General features: G+C 38.9%; 1 protein-coding gene and 1 long non-coding RNA gene across 2 annotated transcripts in view; one reads left to right on the top strand and one right to left on the bottom strand.

Annotated features, from left to right (window-relative positions):
* The window catches only part of DOK6 (docking protein 6), a 419,479-nt gene that overhangs the window by 359,094 nt on the left and 40,937 nt on the right, over positions 1–19,448 (top strand). The window lies entirely within an intron of this gene.
* On the bottom strand, positions 6,697–11,078 carry LOC125961257 (uncharacterized). Its single transcript, XR_007471707.1, has 3 exons — positions 10,985–11,078; positions 10,176–10,281; positions 6,697–6,870 (listed from the first exon to the last, which is right to left on the bottom strand). It is a non-coding gene; the product is annotated as an uncharacterized LOC125961257 (long non-coding RNA).

Genomic DNA, 19,448 nt, shown 5'->3' with positions numbered 1-19,448 from the left:
TTTTGTCTGATATGAAAATTGCTACTCCAGCTTTCTTTTGGTTTCCATTTGCATGGAATATCTTTTTCCATCCCCTGACTTTCAGTGTGTATGTGTCCCTAGGTCTGAAGTGGGTCTCTTGTAGACAGCATATATACGGGTCTTGTTTTTGTATCCATTCAGTCAGTCTATGTCTTTTGTTTGGAGCTTTTAATCCATTTACATTTAAGGTAGTTATCAGTATGTATGTTCCTATTACCATTTCCTTAATTGTTTTGGGCTTGTTATTGTAGGTCTTTTCCTTCTCTTGTGTTTCCTGTCTAGGGAAGTTCCTTTAGCGTTTGTTGTAAAGCTAGTTTGGTGTTGCTGAATTCTCTTAGCTTTTGCTTGTCTGTAAAGGTTTTAATTTCTCTGTCAAATCTGAATGAGATCCTTGCTGGATAGACTAATCTTGGTTGTAGGTTTTTCCCTTTCAACACTTAAATATGTTCTGCCACTCCCTTCTGGCTTGCAGAGTTTCTGCTGAAAGATCAGCTGTTACCTTTATGGGGATTCCCTTGTATATCCTACTACAATTTATTGTAGTTGTTAACTTTAAAATATTATTATAGAGTTTCCACTCTGCGTGAAGAATTTTGTTCTAAGCACTTTATAAAAATCTCGCTTTAAGAAATGGTTTTCTATGGAGCTGGAGGAATCAGGCTCGCTGACTTCAGACTAAACTACAAAGCTACAGTAATCAAGACAGTATGGTACTGGCACAAAAACAGAAATATAGATCAATGGAACAGGATAGAAAGCCCAGAGATAAACCCACATACATATGGTCACCTTATTTTTGATAAAGGAGGCAAGAATATACAGTGGAGAAAAGACAGCCTCTTCAATAAGTGGTGCTGGGAAAACTGGAAAGTTACATGTAAAAGAATGAAATTAGAACACTCCTTAATACCATACACAAAAATAAACTCAAAATGGATTAAAGACCTAAATGTAAGGCCAGACACTAGAAAACTCTTAGAGGAAAACATAGGCAGAACACTATTACATAAATCACACAAGATCCTTTTTGACCCATCTCCTAGAGAAATGGAAATAAAAACAAAAATAAACTAATGGGACCTAATGAAACTTAAAAGCTTTTGCACAGCAAAGGAAACCATAAACAAGACAAAAAGACAACCCTCAGAATGGGAGAAAATATTTGCAAATGACAAAGGATTAATCTCCAAAATTTATAAGCAGCTCATGCAGCTCAATATCAAAAAAATAAACAACCCAATCCAAAATGGGCAGAAGACTTAAACAGACATTTCTCCAAAGAAGATGTACAGATTGCCAACAAATATGAAAGGATGCTCAACATCTCTAATGATTAGGGAAATGCAAATCAAAACTGCAGTGAGGTATCACCTCACACCAGTCAGAATGGCCATCATCAAAAAATCTACAAACAACAAATGCTGGCGAGGGTGTGGAGAAATGGGTACCCTCTTGCACTGTGGGTTCATTGTGTACATTGATACAGCCACTATGGAGAACAGTATGGAGGTTCCTTAAAAAACTAAAAATAGAACTACCATATGACCCAGCAATCCCACTACTGGGCATATACCCTGAGAAAACCACAATTCATAAAGAGTCATGTACCACAGTGTTCATTGCAGCTCTATTTACAACAGCCAGGACATGGAAGCAACCCAATTGTCCATTGACAGATGAATGGATAAAGAAGATGTGGCACATATATACAATGGAATATTACTCAGCCATAAAAAGAAATGAAGTTGAGTTATCTGTAGTGAGGTGGATGGACCTAGAATCTGTCATACAGAGTAAAGTAAGTCAGTAAGAGAAAAATATATACCGTATGCTAACACATATATGGAATCTAAAAAAAAAAAAAAAAAAAAGGATATGAAGAACCTAAGAGCAGGACAGTGGTAAAGACGCAGACTTAGAGAATAGACTTGAGGACACAGGGAGGGGGAAGGGGAAGCTGGGACAAAGTGAGAGAGTGGCTTGGACATATATATACTACCAAATGTAAAATAGATAGCTAGTGGGAAGCAACCTCACAGCACAGGGAGATCAGCTCGGAAGTTTGTGACCACCTAGAGGGGTTGGATAGGGAGGGTGGGAGGAAGACACAAAAGGGAGGAAATATGGGGATATATGTATACATATAGCTGATTCACTTTGTTATAAAGCAGAAACTAACACTCCATTGTAAATCAATTATACTCCAATAAAGATGTTAAAAAATATATATATAGAAATGGTTTTCTAGCTTCTAAAGTTCGAGAAAAACTAAATCTAACTCTAAACCTAACCCTAAGTTGGTTTTTTTTTTTAATTGAGTCATACTATTGTTTCATTCTTTTTAGAATTTTTTTTTAATTTATTTATTGTATTGTATTTTTGGCTGCAGTGGATCCTTGTTGCTGCCCTTGGGGCTTTCTCTATTTGCAGCAAGTGGGGGCTACTCTTTGTTGCTGTGTGCGGACTTATTGCGGTGGCTTCTCTTGTGGCGGAGCACGGGCCTTGGTAGTTGTGGCGCGAGGGCTCAGTAGTTGTGGCTCATGGGCTTAGTTGCTCCGCAGCATGTGGGGTCCTCCCGGACCAGGGCTCGAACCCGTGTCCCCTTCATTGGCAGGTGGATTCTTAACCCCGCCATACCACCAGGGAGCCCCAAACCCTACGTTTTTAATGCAAGAAAAAAAAATGTCAGGCAAAATGTCAGGGTTAAGTCTTCAGTTGTTTTTTTCTTTCCATCTGTGAGTATAAACAAGACATTGCCCCCTAAAGAGATGAACCCCTTCTCCCAAGCCTTACATCACTCAGTCCATGTAGCCCAAGGGAAACGGGACACTGTTTTTCAGTCCGTGGAGTTGCAAAATTCCTGAATGACTTTATTCAGCTCAGTGTAGAAGAGGTGTCCACAGCCCACCCTCCCACCCAAGGTCAATTCTTGCTGATTCATCACCCTGACTCCTGAGTAACCTGAGAACTTCCTCTACCAGGCCCCAACCTCTCTCCTCAGGTAGACCAGGTTTGCTTGAGCCCATTACTACTAAGCTGATTTTATCATGGCTGGACCAGAGATGAAAGCCAAGATGCAGACTGTTAATTAAGTTCTCCTGACATAGCACAATGAAAACTCTGAAGGTAACTCAGTGTGAAATGTCAACAGTCAGCCATTTAATCATTGTCTATTAGACGCATAAAAGTAGTTACTAAAAGGCCCAGAGTTTCCATATATTATATTGGATTAGTATAATCTAACAGTGACCTTATTCAAACAAATCGCTTCACTCTCTTTAATTCAAACCTGAAATTGAAATTTCAATTTCAGAAAACTGAAGCCAGGAAGAAAAATATTAATATAAGTGAACTTTTTTCCCTCTCAAGGTTCTTCTATGTAGTTTATAGTTTGTGAAGTGTAGCTTAACACAATTAATTAAACCTGAAACTTGGTCTCTATACTTGATTTTTCTCCATCAAGCTTCCCCATGCAATTTTCTAAATATAATAGGTAACATGTAGTTCTATATGGATCAAACTTTTACGGAAAAAATATATTCCTTTTGATTCAGTAGGGAAAAATATGGTACATAACATCAGCTCAGGGGAAGGTTAATACAACCATGACAGAAGGTCAGCTGTCATCATGTATTTATGTGCATGTGCACACACACGTACACACACATATGTACACACACATAACATACGTACACACGTGCACACACACACAGGACCATTTGTCTCACCGTATATCACTTCCCTTGAAATGTGCCTATTAAGCTACACTTCACAAACGATAAACTACATAGAAGAACGTTGAGAGGAGAAAATTCACTTACATTTTTCTTCCTGACTTCTGTTTTTTTAACCTCATCTCTACCTCTGGCTCTTCAACTAAATGTACCCAATCCCTAGTTCTAGGTTTAAAAAATTGTATTTCATACATCTTCCCCTTTATTTTTTTTTGTCTGCCAGACAGCATCACATCTGGAGACTTGATAATGATTGGAGAATAAGAAAAGATGAGAAACATCAGAAATTAGCATCATTAAAATTATACTGCAGAGTTCATGTAGATTTAAGCCAGATGTGGCCTTCAGGGAAGTTCTGGCACTTACCCCCCGCCCTGTGAATAACAGATGCTAACTCAACGTTTGCTACTTCAGACTTCAAACAGCCAGTATTTTAAAACTTAGGAGCATGGTTACATGAGAGAAATTTATGTTAAGAATTTAAAACATGTACTTATGTTTTAACGTCTGTATTTTAACACAGGAAGAATAGTATAGTTTGGGCATGTTCCTAGAAATTTTTGATTGGCATTGCTATGTTGCATTGGTTTGGTAGGGAATTGAGAACCTCCATTTTATTAATATGTCTAAATATTCATAATGCAAAAAAGAAATTCAATGCCAAACTTTAAATGACATAATATGTCTTTTACGTATATATTCAAAGATAAAAGGTATGTGACTTTAGAACAGAATGTTCTCACTGACATCACAACTCTGTGAGAGAAATTATACTTCTTATCCTTCCATCCGTCAGAAAATCCCATTCTTCCAAATGAATTTGGGAAGTTGCCTCTCTGTTGTATATTTGAGGAGTAGTCATTGTCTATGGCCCTGGAGTATTTATTTTAGAATTCTGTATGTGCTCAAAAAAGAGGTTGACTTAGAAATACCTCGTGCTTGTGTGGGGCTGAAGATCTGCAAAGCCTTATAGTTGCCCAGACTTGAGACCAAAGACAGAGCCTGGAGACAGTGACAGAGACATCAGTTGTTTGCTGGACAGGAGGCCTCACACAAAGGGTCCTGGAGTGGCACCCCACCTGTGCGGCACTGTAATCTTAGACTTTCCTTTAACAATAGTAATGGTGTTTCATATTCTGCCCTTTCCTATCCTTACAGCATTTTCTCCCTCCGTAAATCTCATGCCAGGGATGTAACTGTCCCAAGTGGGAATGCACTTTCCCATTTTTACTCTCTTTTTTAATATTGGGTTGGCCAAAAAGTTCATTCGGGTTTGGCCATATCCTATGGAGAAACCTGAGCAAACGCTGTGGCCAACCCAGTACTGTCACTTCCATCCAGCGTCCTTTCCACATCTGTCTGTACTAGTGACTTTATTATGTGTACTTTGAGGTCCAGATAAAAGTGAAGTAATCGTATCTTTCTCCAAATAGACCCCTACCTGCTCACTAGGTTGTCAAAGTAGAAAATACCTTCGCTTTCCCTGGTACCTACCCAGCAGAGTGCCTTACAAAGGGCTTTCGGGCTGATCTTATCTATACAAAAAGCAGTATGTTTCTGGCAAGAAATTCCCATGTTGTCGTGCTGCTATTCATTAAATTCTTGTAATTGTGTTGCCTTATGATGACAGAAGTTTTGCCATGGAGAGAAGATGCAGCCCAAGTTATTTTGGCTCTAATTTGTAAGATAAAAATTAAAAATACAGTTGACCCTTGAACAACACAGGGGTTGGGGCACCACCCCTCTACGCAGTTGAAAATCCACGTATAACTTATAGTCAGTCTTCTGTATCCGCGGTTCTGCACCCAAGGATTCAACTAACCCTGGTACTTCTATTGAAAACTCCTAAGTGGACACACACACTTGCTCAACATTGTGTAGTTCAAGGGTCAGCTGTATTCTCAGCTCTTAGAAGTGAAAGGTGATTTGGCAGTGGCCCCCTCTCCCTCTCCTGTCCCCCTCCCCCCTCTTCCCCAACTTCTCCCTCCCCATCCCTTTCCCTGTTTCCCCCCTTGCCCTCTCCTCCTCCCTCTATCCCTGCCCCCCATCCCTCTCCCTCCCTCTTGATGCTAAAAACTCAGCCTCTGTGCACAGATGCCGAATCGAATCTCAGAGACAGAGTTTTGGGTGAAGTGGAAAAGAATAGTTTTATTGCTTTGCCAGGCAAAGGGGGACACAGCGGGCTTGTGCCCCTAAAAATCTGTGTGTCCCAACCAGGGGGATTTGGTGAGGAGTTTGACAGCAATCCCTTCAAGGGTGGGGTTGCTGATTAGATTAGGGTGTGTGCAGGGCCTGCAGTCCTTTAATCTGGTCTCAGGTAATCTGATGAGTTTCTGTGGTTCCTTTAATCTGGCCTCAGGTGGTGGTATCGAAGGGCTTCTCTGGTTCCTTTAATCTGGAATGGAGAATGCTGACATCATCCATCTGTTGGGGGTTTTAGGTCCATACAGGGCTTGAAGATATTGTTCTGTGTATCCTTGAGGGGGAACCAGGACCTGCCCCAGGGCTCAACTATTGTTTCTTGACTGTTCCTCCCTTGTCCCTGCATCCCCTCCCTTCCCTGATTAGCAACTGTTCACATATGCCCTTTGGAACTCAGGGAAGGTCATAGAGGCTGGAGGCTGTTCCCTACAAACAAGAAATGGGGGACACAGAAAGGCTTCTGTGCCCAGGAGCCCCACAGAGCCCTGCTCGGTTTCACTCCCCCCTCTCTGTCTCTCCCTCCCTCTCCCCCCTCACTGTCCTACTCTTTCCCTCTCCCCATCGCTCCCTGTGTGTGTGGGTGTGTGTGTGTGTGTGTGTGTGTGTGTGTGTGTGTGTGTGTGTGTGTGTGTGTGTGTGTGTGTGTGTGTGTGTGTGTGTGTGTGTGTGTGTGTGTGTGTGTGTGTGTGTGTGTGTGTTTTACCTGCCTACCACGATTCACCTGACTTCATGTTTAGGCGGCTCTTCCTTGGTTTTCTTCTCAGTAAATGATGCTAGTGGGCTGGTAACTCCTGCAGTGTCCTTTAAACCTGAACTTCACCTTTTCTGTCTTGGGAATCTACATTTGACATATTTTTCATATTTTCACATTTTTGTAAAAAATAATCTGAATTCGGTGGCAGCATCCTGTTTACTGGGGAAAAAAATAGCTTATTTTAATCTGAATTGTACAAATGATTTATAATTGTATAAATAATAGGACATGAAAATGTGGACCCACCTTTACATTTAAAATAAAAAATACATATAACATAATTTCTGAAATATATATATTTTATTAATATTGATATGTATTATAATTGTATTTAAACATATAACATACTTCTAAAATTATAATTAGGAATGAAGGTTATGCGTCAGTAATATAGAATAAAAAATTTTGGCAGACACAATCTGTTTACATACAGCACAGAACATTAAACCATATCTCCTGTTATGTATCAGAGTTTATTATAAGACTGAATCCATGGTCAGGGAAAATTATAAAATAGAGCCAAGATTTCCACTGAAAACCAAGCAATCGTGTTTTGTGTTTCTGAAAGCATAAAAGGATGAGAAAAGATCTGTGTTTTGGGTCAGTTTGTTTTTCAGGCGCCACAAAGATGGGGCTGTTTATCGGTCTGTCTACTGTAGAGCCACATGTGGTAACGATGGGATTTTTTTTTAACATTTTTATTGGAGTATAATTGCTTTACATTGTTGTGTTAGTTTCTGCTGTATAACACAGTCAATCAGCTATACGTATATATGTATCCCCATACTCCCTACCTATTGTGTCTCCCTCCCACCCTCCCTACCCCACCCCTCTAGGTGGTCACAAAGCACCAACCTGATCTCCCTGTGCTATGTGGCTGCTTCCCACTAGCTATCTACCTTACGTTTGGTAGTGTATGTATGTCCATGTCACTCTCACTTCATCCCAGTTTCCCCTTCCCCCTCCCCGTTTTCTCTTTCTGACTTACTTCACTCTGTCTGACAGACTCTAGGTCCATCCACCTCACTACAAATAACTCAATTTTGTTTCTTTTAATGGCTGAGTAATATTCCATTGTATGTATGTGCCACATCTTCTTTATCCATTCATCTGTCGATGGACACTTAGGTGGCTTCCATGTCCTGGCTATTGTAAATAGTGCTGCAGTGAACATTGTGGTACATGACTCTTTTTGAATTAATTTAGCCAAGTGAGGTTTCCATGGATTTCTCTGTTCATGTGACAGATGGCCGTCTGTTGGAAATATTATGGTGTGCACTGTGTCTTTGCTGTACCTGCAAACACTTTCAGCTAACAGGAGAAAATACTTTGAGAATAGTTTCCGAATTCCAACTGATCATTTGCTTGTCCTCTTCAGAATGTTCAGAGCAGGATGTCAGAAGATTTTCCTTAACTTAAATAATGTGCGCTATTAAATGGGAGAATGTTTTCTTTAGTGCTATGAAAATAAGATGTGTTTTCCAAAGGAGGAGTATGGTCTTAGTGCGTAAGCTTGACTGTTGACATTTTCTCCTGTGACATTGCCTAGATTTCTTGAAGAAAATATACCCCTGGTTATGTAAGCCATCACTCACCCTCTGTTCACAGGTCATACTTTTACTGGGAAAATTATCCCTGGCTTGAAATAAACTAGCTCGTGTTATCATCACTGTTAATCAGAGATATGTTTTGTGTGATAAGAAATAAATGTTACTGATGTTATTATTTACTTATCACCTAAACATATGATTGTTCAGAGAAAGTAAAACTACAATATAGGTAAAATTTATGAAAAATACTCCATTACCACTGTAACTGAATAGATATTTTTGTATTCTACAAATAAATGACTCCATTACAGATGGCGAAGCTAGGCTAAAAAGTGCACTAGGATAGTTTCCTATATAGTTCTTAAATTTACTATTGTAATAATGGTCCTTGTTTGATTAAAACATTCAAAACAAAAAAAAGAAAAAAGTGCACTTAACGTGGTAATACATGGGATTATATATTAATAATAATGGTCACTTCAATTGAATGTTACAGATAAATGTGATTGAAATCATCCTGTCAATTTATACAAATAAAATATTTTGGAACATAAATTTCTAGAATGGTGACATTGCCTCTGTCAAAAGCAAACTTATCAAAGTAAAAATGACCTTTTTTCATCTAAATGACTGCCTTGACGTGGTATTTACCTTTGAAAGAAAACTTTGTTATAAATAATTAAAATTACGTATTTTCTAACCGGAGAGAGAGGTTTCATTAGAGAAAAAGAGTTCTTTCCAGAATTGGGCAGTCTGTTATTCACATTTGTGATATGGAAGTCGCTTAGGATGAATAAGAGATCAGAAAGAATAATATAGCAGTTTTATTATGGTCCAGAATTAATAAAGCATCTTAATTACTATGGGAAAAAAGGAGGTATTACAGAGAGAATAAATGCACATAGAGAGTACAGAAAGAATAGACATTTTGAACAAGTGAGCTCCTCTGTTCCTGTCAATGGCTAGAGAATTTTTTTAAATCTAGAGCTATCTGGAAATTTCATGTGTTCTAAGATTTTCTAAAGCTTCATCCATCTCCCTGAAGAAAGTATCTTAGAAGCTAGCTGTACCAGGATGAAAGATCAAGTTGTGTTTCATTTAACCATTTCTGTTTTAAAAAACACATCACAATAGGTCATAAACAATTTTAAAAAACAAGCTTGTTATTCATTCCCACTCTCCTTAAGAGTACATTAGCGTCTTCATGTTTGTAAATTTTCCCATTTTCATTACCTTATTGATACCTAATTTCATTACATTGTGTTAAAAGATACTTGGGATGATTTCAATCATTAAAATCAGTAAACTTTGATACTTTGCAGACATTTATTCATATAAAAACCATATATATACAAAGTTGAACCATGTGATCACCATTTTTTAAATACTTTAAACTTTTATTTGCGTGATCACCATTTTTGTAGCCCAAAAGCAATTTCATATGAATCAACCTAATTAGAAAACTACATAGATCCTAATGTATGACTTGTTGATTTTCTCAAACTGAAAATACCTTTGTAACCAGCAGCAAGATCAATATACTTTTCTTTTGTCGTAATGATGTATATTAAAATAGGGGGGGTACAGCATCTTTCCTTTGACAACGTATTAGCTTTATTCATAACCTTTAAATATTTAGAGAGGTGGGCTGTGGGCCTCCATTCATGTTCTTGCCCTGGTCCACCTCTGGAGGTGAGAGAGACAGTGGAATCGATGTGCAGAGACGAAGATGCACAGGGGGCCTCGCAGGTTTTACTTCTGCCTGGGGTCACAGCCTTGTGCTGCCTGTTGTCCGAAATCAATTGTTTTATATAGTGTGTCTACTTTTTATAGTTGTTTATAATCAAGAAGTAAATTTCGCCCATTCCTCCATCATTGCCGGTAGTGGGAACCTGGGCTATGCTACTCACTGACCTCCAGCTGAAAAGTGGTTCCAGTATCATTCAGGACCTGTTCTCAAACTCTTCTGCAGAAGGCGGCCACATGAGCAGAGGTGAGGGAATCTGGGTGCCTACAGGCTCTGGGGAAAAACCCAAATCAGCCCAGTAAAAGAGCAAAATATCTCTAAAGTCTTACCTTTAAACATTATAATCTCTACTCTCCTCCCTTTTCAATCCATGTGCATTTTAGCTTAAATACGTTCAGCCTCAGAGCTAAACTTGCTTCTGAGGGTATCCATACCCTGGTTCTCGTTTACTTATTGCATTAACAGATGCTTAGCATCCAAAGGAGTGTTTCTGAAGAAGCTGCCGCGTCACCAGGCACCTCTAGGATATCTTGAAATCCTCCCGTGGCACAGCCCTCCTGGACCCACTAAAGGGACATGGGTTAAATGGGAGAGGACCCTTGTCTGGACCCCTCAAATCTCAAAACATCAGTACTTTGCCTTGTACTTCTATTTTCTCCACTCCAAAGTGCTAACGAGTTTTGGAGTAACTGAAGGTAATCTGGGTCTCTCCTGAATTGAAACGAGTGCCGTGGAATTCTCTTCCCAAAGCAATTTAAACAAACCACCACCAAGGGAGCAGACCCACGCACGACCAGTGTATGTGCCAGTATCAGCAGGAATCTAGACATCTCCCAGGCCCTTCTCTCACTCACCCAAACAACCGCATAGTTCAGAAACACAGAGTGATGACTGATTTCCTGTGGAGGGTGGACACAACTTACAAGCGTAAATGGGCTCCTTGTAATGAGAAATTAGAGGCCTCAGTTCCATTTACATAGTGTAGAGGAACAGAGGAGTAGAATGGAAATTTCCAATGTTCTGCAAATAGCAAATTAAGGAGCAGGTAGAAATGCCAACATTAAAGTAATGTTGAGCATATGATCCATTTAAACTTGGCACTGAAACAGTGAATAAAGCTGTCCAAGGGGTCCTAACTGATCATTTGGAACACTGGCAAAAGGGGTTGGCATAAAATTCCACGCCATGTGCAGTCAGAATGTATAAATTGTGATCATAATGCCTCCTCAGTGTACCCATGTCAGTAACGGAGTCGCTGCCAGGTGATGAAGGTGGACTGCTTGATCGGAAATCGCAATCTCATTTACTTCGGTAGTATGTCCCGATTTGTAAATTAGGCGTGAAAAAACTGCTTCTGCTTCCCTGTGTTTTCACTTCTGGCAAGGCTCTCTCATGAAATAATGGAAATGTTTTCCTACGGATAACTGAAGTCTAGAAATAATGTGACTCATTATAATACACTAGAGTCCCTCACTTTAACCAGGTTGGCATGCCTGCTAAACATCTCCTTAAAACAGGAAGTAGCAACATTTGATGTCGTTCTTAAAGGTAAATAATGTTTCGCTATTTTAAAAAAATCTGCCAAATAAAACCCAAGCCCATATATTTTGTTTACAAACACGATCATAAAAGTCCAAGTGAATGTGACAGTTGTGAAAAATTAAGGCAGTACAGCGTTCACCCTCCTGATTCTGAATCCCTTCATTCACTCAAGTAATTGTATAGTATTTATCAATAGGATTTATGTAAATTATTAAATGTTTGTCAAATAATACATTATAATATATTTATACTTATATATATATATATAATCTGGTTTTATAAGTAAACCATGTAATCTTATAGGACCTATCTTTTAGTTTTCTTTTGTTCCATTTTAATTTTTCCATTCTAAAAATGCTTACATTACATTGGTATAGCTCCCTAAGTTTTCACAAAACACACTCTAAACAGTGGATGTGTGACCATTATATTTGGTCAGGTGTGTACGTGTGTGCATGTGTGTATATGTGTGTGATGTAACTAAAAGTTTTAAGAAACTAAATTATTATCTATTATCTTGTAATGACTGAAGATAGGAAACCATCACTTTTAACTGTACACCTGTTTTCATTTTATTTAGTTTAGTTTTTAAATTTTTTTATATGAGATACATAATGAAGATATAACATGTAAAAGTTTAAGGTGTGCGTATTGATTTGATACACATTATATTGAGAAATGATTATCACCATAGCATTGGCTAACACCCTCATCTCCTTACATAATTACCCTTTTTTTAAAAAAAAGATCTTTATTGGAATATACTTGCTTCACAATACTGTGTTAGTTTCTGTTGTACAACAAAGTGAATCAGCCATAGGCATACGTATGTCCCCATATCCCCTCCCTCTTGAGCCTCCCCTCTCACCCTCCCTATCCCACCCTCCCTATCCCACGTCTCCAGCTCATCACAGAGCACTGAGCTGATCTCCCTGTGCTATGCTGCTGCTTCCCACTAGCTAACTATTTTACATTCAGTAGTGTATATATGTCAATGCTACTCTCACTTCGCCCCAGCTTCCCCCTCCCCCATCCCGTGTCCTCAAGTCCATTCTCTATATCTACGTCTTTATTCCTGCCCTGTCACTAGGTTCATCAGTATCATTTTTTTTCCTTTTAGATTCCATATATATGTGTTAGCATACGGTGTTTGTTTTTCTCTCTCTGACTTCACTCAGTATGACAGACTCTAGGTCCATAGACTACAAATAACTCAATTTCGTTTCTTTTTATGGCTGAGTAATATTCCATTGTATATACGTGCCACATCTTCTTTATCCATTCATCTGTCAATAGACATATAGGTTGCTTCCACGTCCTGGCTATGGTAAATAGTGCTGCAGTGAACATTGTGGCACATGTCTCTTGTTGATTTATGGTTTTCTCAGGGTATATGCCCAGTAGTGGGATTGCTGGGTCATATGGCAGTTCTATTTTTAATTTTTTAAGGAATCTCCGTACTGTTCTCTATGGTGGTTGTACCAATTTACATTCCCACCAACAGTGCAGGAGGGTTCCTTTTTCACCACACCCTGGCCATTCTGACCAGTGTGAGGTGAAACCTCATTGTAGTTTTGATTTGCATTTCTCTAATAATTAGTGACATTGAGCAGCTTTTCATGTGCTTCTTGGCCATCTGTATGTCTTCTTCTTTAGTGAAATGTCTATTTAAGACTTCTGCCCATTTTTTAATTGAACTGTTTTTTTGATATTGAGCTCTATGAGCTGTTTGTATATTTTGGAGATTAATCCTTTGTCCACTGTTTCATTTGAAAATATTTTCTCCCATTCTGAGGGTTGTCTTTTCCATCTTGTTTATAGTTTGCTGTACAAAAACTTTTAAGTTTCATTAGGTCCCATTTGTTTATTTTTGTTTTTATTTCCATTTCTCTAGGAGGGGGTCAAAAAGGATCTTGCTGTGATTTATGTCATAGAGTGTTCTGCCTATGTTTTCCTCTAAGAGTTTTATAGTGTATGGTCTTACATTTAGGTCTTTAATCCATTTGGAGTTTATTTTTGTGTATGGTGTTAGGGTGTGTTCTAATTTCATTCTTTTACATGTAGCTGTCCAGTTTTCCCAGCACTACTTATTGAAGAGGCTGTCTCTTCTCCATTGTATGTTCTTGACTCCTTTGTCGTAAAATAGGTGACCATACGTGCGTGGGTTTATCTCTGGGCTTTCTATCCTGTTCCACTGATCTATATTTCTGTTTTTGTGCCAGTACCATACTGTCTTGATTACTGTAGCTTTGTAGTATAGTCTGAAATCAGGGAGCCTGATTCCTCCAGCTCCATTTTTCTTTCTCAAGATTGCTTTGGCTATTTGGGGTCTTTTGTGTTTCCATACACAAATCAATCAATGTGCTATACCATATTAATAAATTGAAGAAGAAAAACCATACAATCATCTCAATAGATGCAGAAAAAGCTTTTGAAAAAATTCAACACCTATTTACGGTAAAAACTCCCCAGAAAGTGGGCGTAGAGGGAACCTACCTCAACATAATAAAGGCCATATATGACAAAGCCACAGCAATCATACTCAATGGTGAAAAACTGAAAGCATTTCCACTAACATCAGGAACAAGACAAGGATGTCCACCCTCGCCACTCTTATTCAACATAGTTTTAGAAGTCCTAACCATGGGAATCAGAAGAAAAAGAAATAAAAGGAATACAAATTGGAAAAGAAGAATTAAAACTGTCACTCTTTGCAGATGACATGATACTTACTATACATAGAGAATCCTAAAGATGCCACCAGAAAACTAGTAGAACTAATCAATAAATTTGTTAAGGTTGCAGGATACAAAATTAATGCACAGAAATGTCTGGCATTCCTATACACTAACAATGAAAAATCATAAAGAGAAATTAAGGAAACAGTTCCATTTACCATTGCAACAGAAAGAATAAAATACCTAGGAATAAACATACCTTTTATTTAAGGAGACAAAAGATCTGTATGCAGAAAACTATAAAACACTGATGAAAGATATCAAAGATGACATAAACAGATGGAGAGATATACCATGTTCTTGGATTGGAAGAATCAGTATTGTGAAAATGACTATACTACCCAAAGCAATCTACAGATTCAGTGCATTCCCCATCAAACTACCAATGGCATTCTTCACAGAATTAGAACAAAAAATTTTACAATTCGTATGGAAATACGCTTTCTTTTTTGCGGTAAGAACATTTAAGATCTACTCTCTTAGCAACTTTCAAGTACATAATACAGTATTGTTAGCTATAATCACCGTGCTGTACATCAGATCCCCAAAACTTATTCTTTTATAACTGAAAGTGTAACTGTGCCTGTTTTGCACTGTGATAGAGGTGGGGTGTGCAACTGAATACACACGGATTGTCAGAGTTGCAAAAAGCATTTTTAGAAACATTTATACAAATGTACTTTGCAATATTTCTTTTGCTGAAATATGTATCAATTTACTAGTAATATCCAACCAGGTTAAATATATTAAACCTAGTGTTTTCCAAATGTAGCTACTATGGCTAACCACTAAGATTTCAGCTGGCACTACCTGAATCTCAAGTTCAAAATAAATTTTTAAACACTTCTTCTTAATTTGAATATCCAGCAGGTATTCTGCCACTGAGGTCCCTACACAGCTGTGAGCACATCAGCAGAGGCTGCAATGTGAGTCTGAAGATACGGTTTCTAAGACGCAAAGACACTGCACATCCCCTGTGACATAATAATCTGCCTATTACTGAAATGCACCACTAATTTCCCTTTGCTGCTGCAGCGGAATGACAAGTCACATGTCCTCAGAGTTGAGCAGAGCACAGGTTACACCCCAAGCCCTCTGTTACCCATGATCAGGGATGCTCTCAAAGAAGAGGATGTCTCCTAATGCGGCTGAAGAAGCACTGAGCACCTCTGCCATTTAAATAGTTGCTGTTCCTCAGGTGTCTAGGCAGCCAGGCTCTCTCTTGTGTAAACCTGTACCCTGGATGGCTGGGACTTCCATTTCAGTCCCCAAACCTTCCACGGCCCTCCTATCTGGGCCTCCATATTCTCTCTCCCCTCCTATTTCATTCCACACGCAGAACCAAGCTGACAGCCATGGCCTAGATCATTGAACATCTAGCCTTTAGACAACGAAGTGTCTGGAGCAGAGGACCGGGGAGCCAATGGTAGACATAAGGTGTTCACATTGTTCACATCTGTCCGTTTGACTGTGGTGCCTTTAATTTTGTATTTTGGTATTTCCAACGCTGGTGGATGCCCTATCTGGATTTGTTCATTTAAAAAACATTTACTGACATCCTACTTTCCACCTGGGCCAGGCACAGTGGATATAGAGAAGCCTCCTGCCCTGGGGGTGGGGGCACAGTGGTAGAGGAGTTGACATGCATGCAAATCTTTTTTAAAAATAAGTGTATTTATTTAAAAAGTTGTTTTTGAGAATTACATTATAAAATCTAGAACATGTTTATAATTGATTGTGCTATCTAGCTGAAGCACATTCTATGTAAGAATGTCTTAAATTCCTTTAAAAATATGTGGAAGATATCTAGATCTTGGTTGTCTATATTTAGCATATGTGCAGTCGTGCAGTGTGCTGCATCGCCTTTGTGAACCAGATCCTGGTATGCGAGGGAATCTGACCCGTCAAGAATAAAAGCACTCAATTCTTTGAGCTCTGTAATTACAACACATTACTGCTCATTTAGGTTTTGTTGTCCTTGATCATCTGGTAAATAGTCCTTCTGGGAAATAATTTCAAAATGATGCAAATTATAGAAAAACTAGAATGGTCTCCATTGAAAATTAGTATGTTCTGTTTAAAGAAGTGAGATGGTTGTCTTGTGGTTACTGGGCTCCTGCCCACTTTTCATATCAGTTTGGTTCCATCTTCGTTTCTAGCTCCCCAAACGTGGCCAGTACTATTCAATAGCATATAGCTTTATCAAATAGCCAATACGTTTTCGCTTGGCTTCTGCAAAAGTATCTATTTTCTGTGGTGTTCTGGAGTAAGCATTATCTCCCTAGCAGAGGTACGCGTTGTTAGGCAAAGGAGAAAGTTATTCTCTGGAAAGTGAATGTCTATTTTCAGATCCACCAAAATATGCTTTTTTCCCCATCACTTTGGTTTTTCAGCTTTAAAAACCAGTGATACCATTTCTTCAAATGAAGTACTACCATGGCTTAAGATTACTGGCAGTAGAAGTAGTGACAACACGTCATATTTTACAGACTGAGATGTAAGCTCTAGGATTTCAGAACAGGTATGTGAAATAACTTGAGTAACGTAATACCCTCTGACCCTACTGTCATCAGATCCTATTGAGGTCGACACACCTGGGTTTTCATCCCAGTTCTGTCATAGCTTCTCGTACAACCTTGGACAAGTTGATCACCCTCTCTGAACTGTAGAGTTCTCTTGTGAAATACGGACCAGATGTAGCCAAGGTCATTTAAGCTTAGCGTGCTCAGCCCTCCAATCTGCCTCACTCAGAATATGCTTAACAACGGCTGTAGAAATCCTTCAGTCTCTTTAAACGTGTGATGAAGGATATGGGGATAGTTCCCTGGAGCTAAGAAGTTATTCTTAACTATGAAACAGCGGGTACAAACATTTGCAAAATTTAATAGCAATCCACCGAAAAACAGCACGACCTGATCACCAGAGAAAGCAGAAATAAAGATAAACTAGCTCGGAACAACATTGCGCTTGAGCAACGGGAGAACAGGGGTCCAATACTCTAATGCTTATATTCGTTTAACAAATGTTTACTGAGCACTGACTGTGCACTAGGCAGAGTGCCAGGTCTTCTGTATAACAAAGTTCCTTATTATACAAACTGATTCACTTAATGACACCACGGTTTGGGAATTTTACCCATTTGGCAGGCAGGGTAAATACAAAGTCTTGCTGCACTCAAAGTAAAGGTCTTTAATGAGAAGTTTCATCTGCTTTTAACTACCTCCTAACAAGTGGGAAGGAAGAGAGAAACAGCTCCATGTATCTGCCCAGGCTTATTTTTCCTCTGAGTAATCAGACTGTGGAAGGCCATCCTGGACCACGTAGGGAAAGAGCTAGTCACCGAACTGTGAACTGCAGTCATCCTGGAACTGAGGGCCTGGGGCACTTTCTAGAAGAATGAACTTTCTGCCTGAGTATTTCTTTGAGAGAGAAGAGAAAGGAAATGTCACAGCAGTCGTCTGGGCGGTGGGCAGTGTAGGGAAAGCTGGCTGTGGCCAGAGTCCCAACTAGTGGATTAGACAGATGAATCCCTGTCACTTCAAGGTGACCCTCATAACAGGATAATTGGAAGCAGGAGAAGAAATCCAGAGAAGGGTCCTAGAAACACACAAATGAGCATGGCTTGCTTTTCAGGAATGTTTGGGACCCACATTCCCAGTTTCTCTAATCCAAACTCTACCAAGCCACATAATGAAAAACTTGTCACTGTGAATTTGTCTCTGATGATACGCACCCTTCCCCTCACTTCTAATTAATTTATTTTACTCTATGTAAGTCTAACACGTGGATCTGGCAGAAATGACAGCCTTTTCTGTCAGCTTTCACCTGTACACCAGCCTTCTTAGAACGTAAGACCACCATCTCTGAGGGAACTTTCTCAGCCTGGGAGGGTCTGAAATATGAACGCACATAGCCTTAAAAGTAGAATTTGCTAAGCACAGTACATGGCACAAATCAATTTCAAAACAGACCAGTCTTGCTCCCAAAATAAAGTTTATAGAAAAATTAAAGTCACTGACAACTTGTTGAAATTCCCTATCATGAATGCGCTTAGGAAATGTACATGTCAAAATAGGGCCTCAGCACTATTCCAGAGCAGGAGGTCCTAGTCAGAACCCCAGACTGTCAAGCCAGCTACAAGGCTCCGGGTAGCAATGGCTTGTCATCCCCAGAGCCTAGTTTGGGGCAGCCTAGACTACTGAAGCTATTCGATGTTGCATGACTCCTCCTGAGGGTGGTGTCTTGAGCAGAAGGTACCGTTCAGATTAAAAGCATCCTGGGTCGTGTGAATATTTTTTAGTAAGATTCTTGAAAACAGCTCTTGTCTCATGACAACTCAGCTGGGCTATGGTGATTACTCTTTCTGGAAATTGCACCTGTTGATTCAGTAATTTTATAGAGATTTATTTTCAATTTTTATGTTACCTCCTGATAGACTTGCCTATATTTACCAGAAATGAATTAGAAACCAATGCTTTACACCTGCACAAAACCTACCCCAAGGGACAGGTCTTCTCACCAATTGAAAGGAAGAAGACATGATTTTAAAATTCTTTGTGGCATTGCTGTGGTATAATGCTTCTAAGATTCTCTAAAAAAAGAGTTGTATCCTTTTTATAGGAATAAAATGCCACCATCACTGTAGTCAGATAATGTCACCCACCAGCCGCATAGTAAATGTGAAAAAATAAAACAATTAGGAAAATATGTATCATTGCTTGCTTTACGTTCATTTTTTTTCACATTTTTGTTCCACTTACCTGAAAACTATTTACCACATGCTATATAAGCCATGTGTCATTTACTAAGTTGCCTCTTTAAAGTAACTTTTTTATTTTCATTTAGGAAAACTATAAAAATGTCAGAATGTCACCTTGGGATCCTAACATCTTCAAATGACATTAACCTTTAAAAAATACCTGTATATATTAAGGAAGAATGTAAACCCAAAAAAGAATGTAAACCAAAACAAGGGCAAGAATCTTCTATTTTGTTAGTGCTAGGGGAAAAATAGCTCAAATTTTTTAATATACTAATTTTTAAAAGAATATAAAACATAAATGATACAAGTAATTGTTAATAAATATTTCCATAAATAAGTTATCTTCTACTAAGGCCTTCTGTACCACTGGTTCCCCCAACTGGGTATAATTTCTTCCT

The sequence above is a fragment of the Orcinus orca genome, chromosome 15 (assembly GCF_937001465.1).
Source record: "Orcinus orca chromosome 15, mOrcOrc1.1, whole genome shotgun sequence".
Lineage (NCBI taxonomy): Eukaryota > Metazoa > Chordata > Mammalia > Artiodactyla > Delphinidae > Orcinus > Orcinus orca.
Note: the sequence above shows the minus strand (reverse complement) of the source record. Positions and strands in the feature narration are given on the sequence as shown.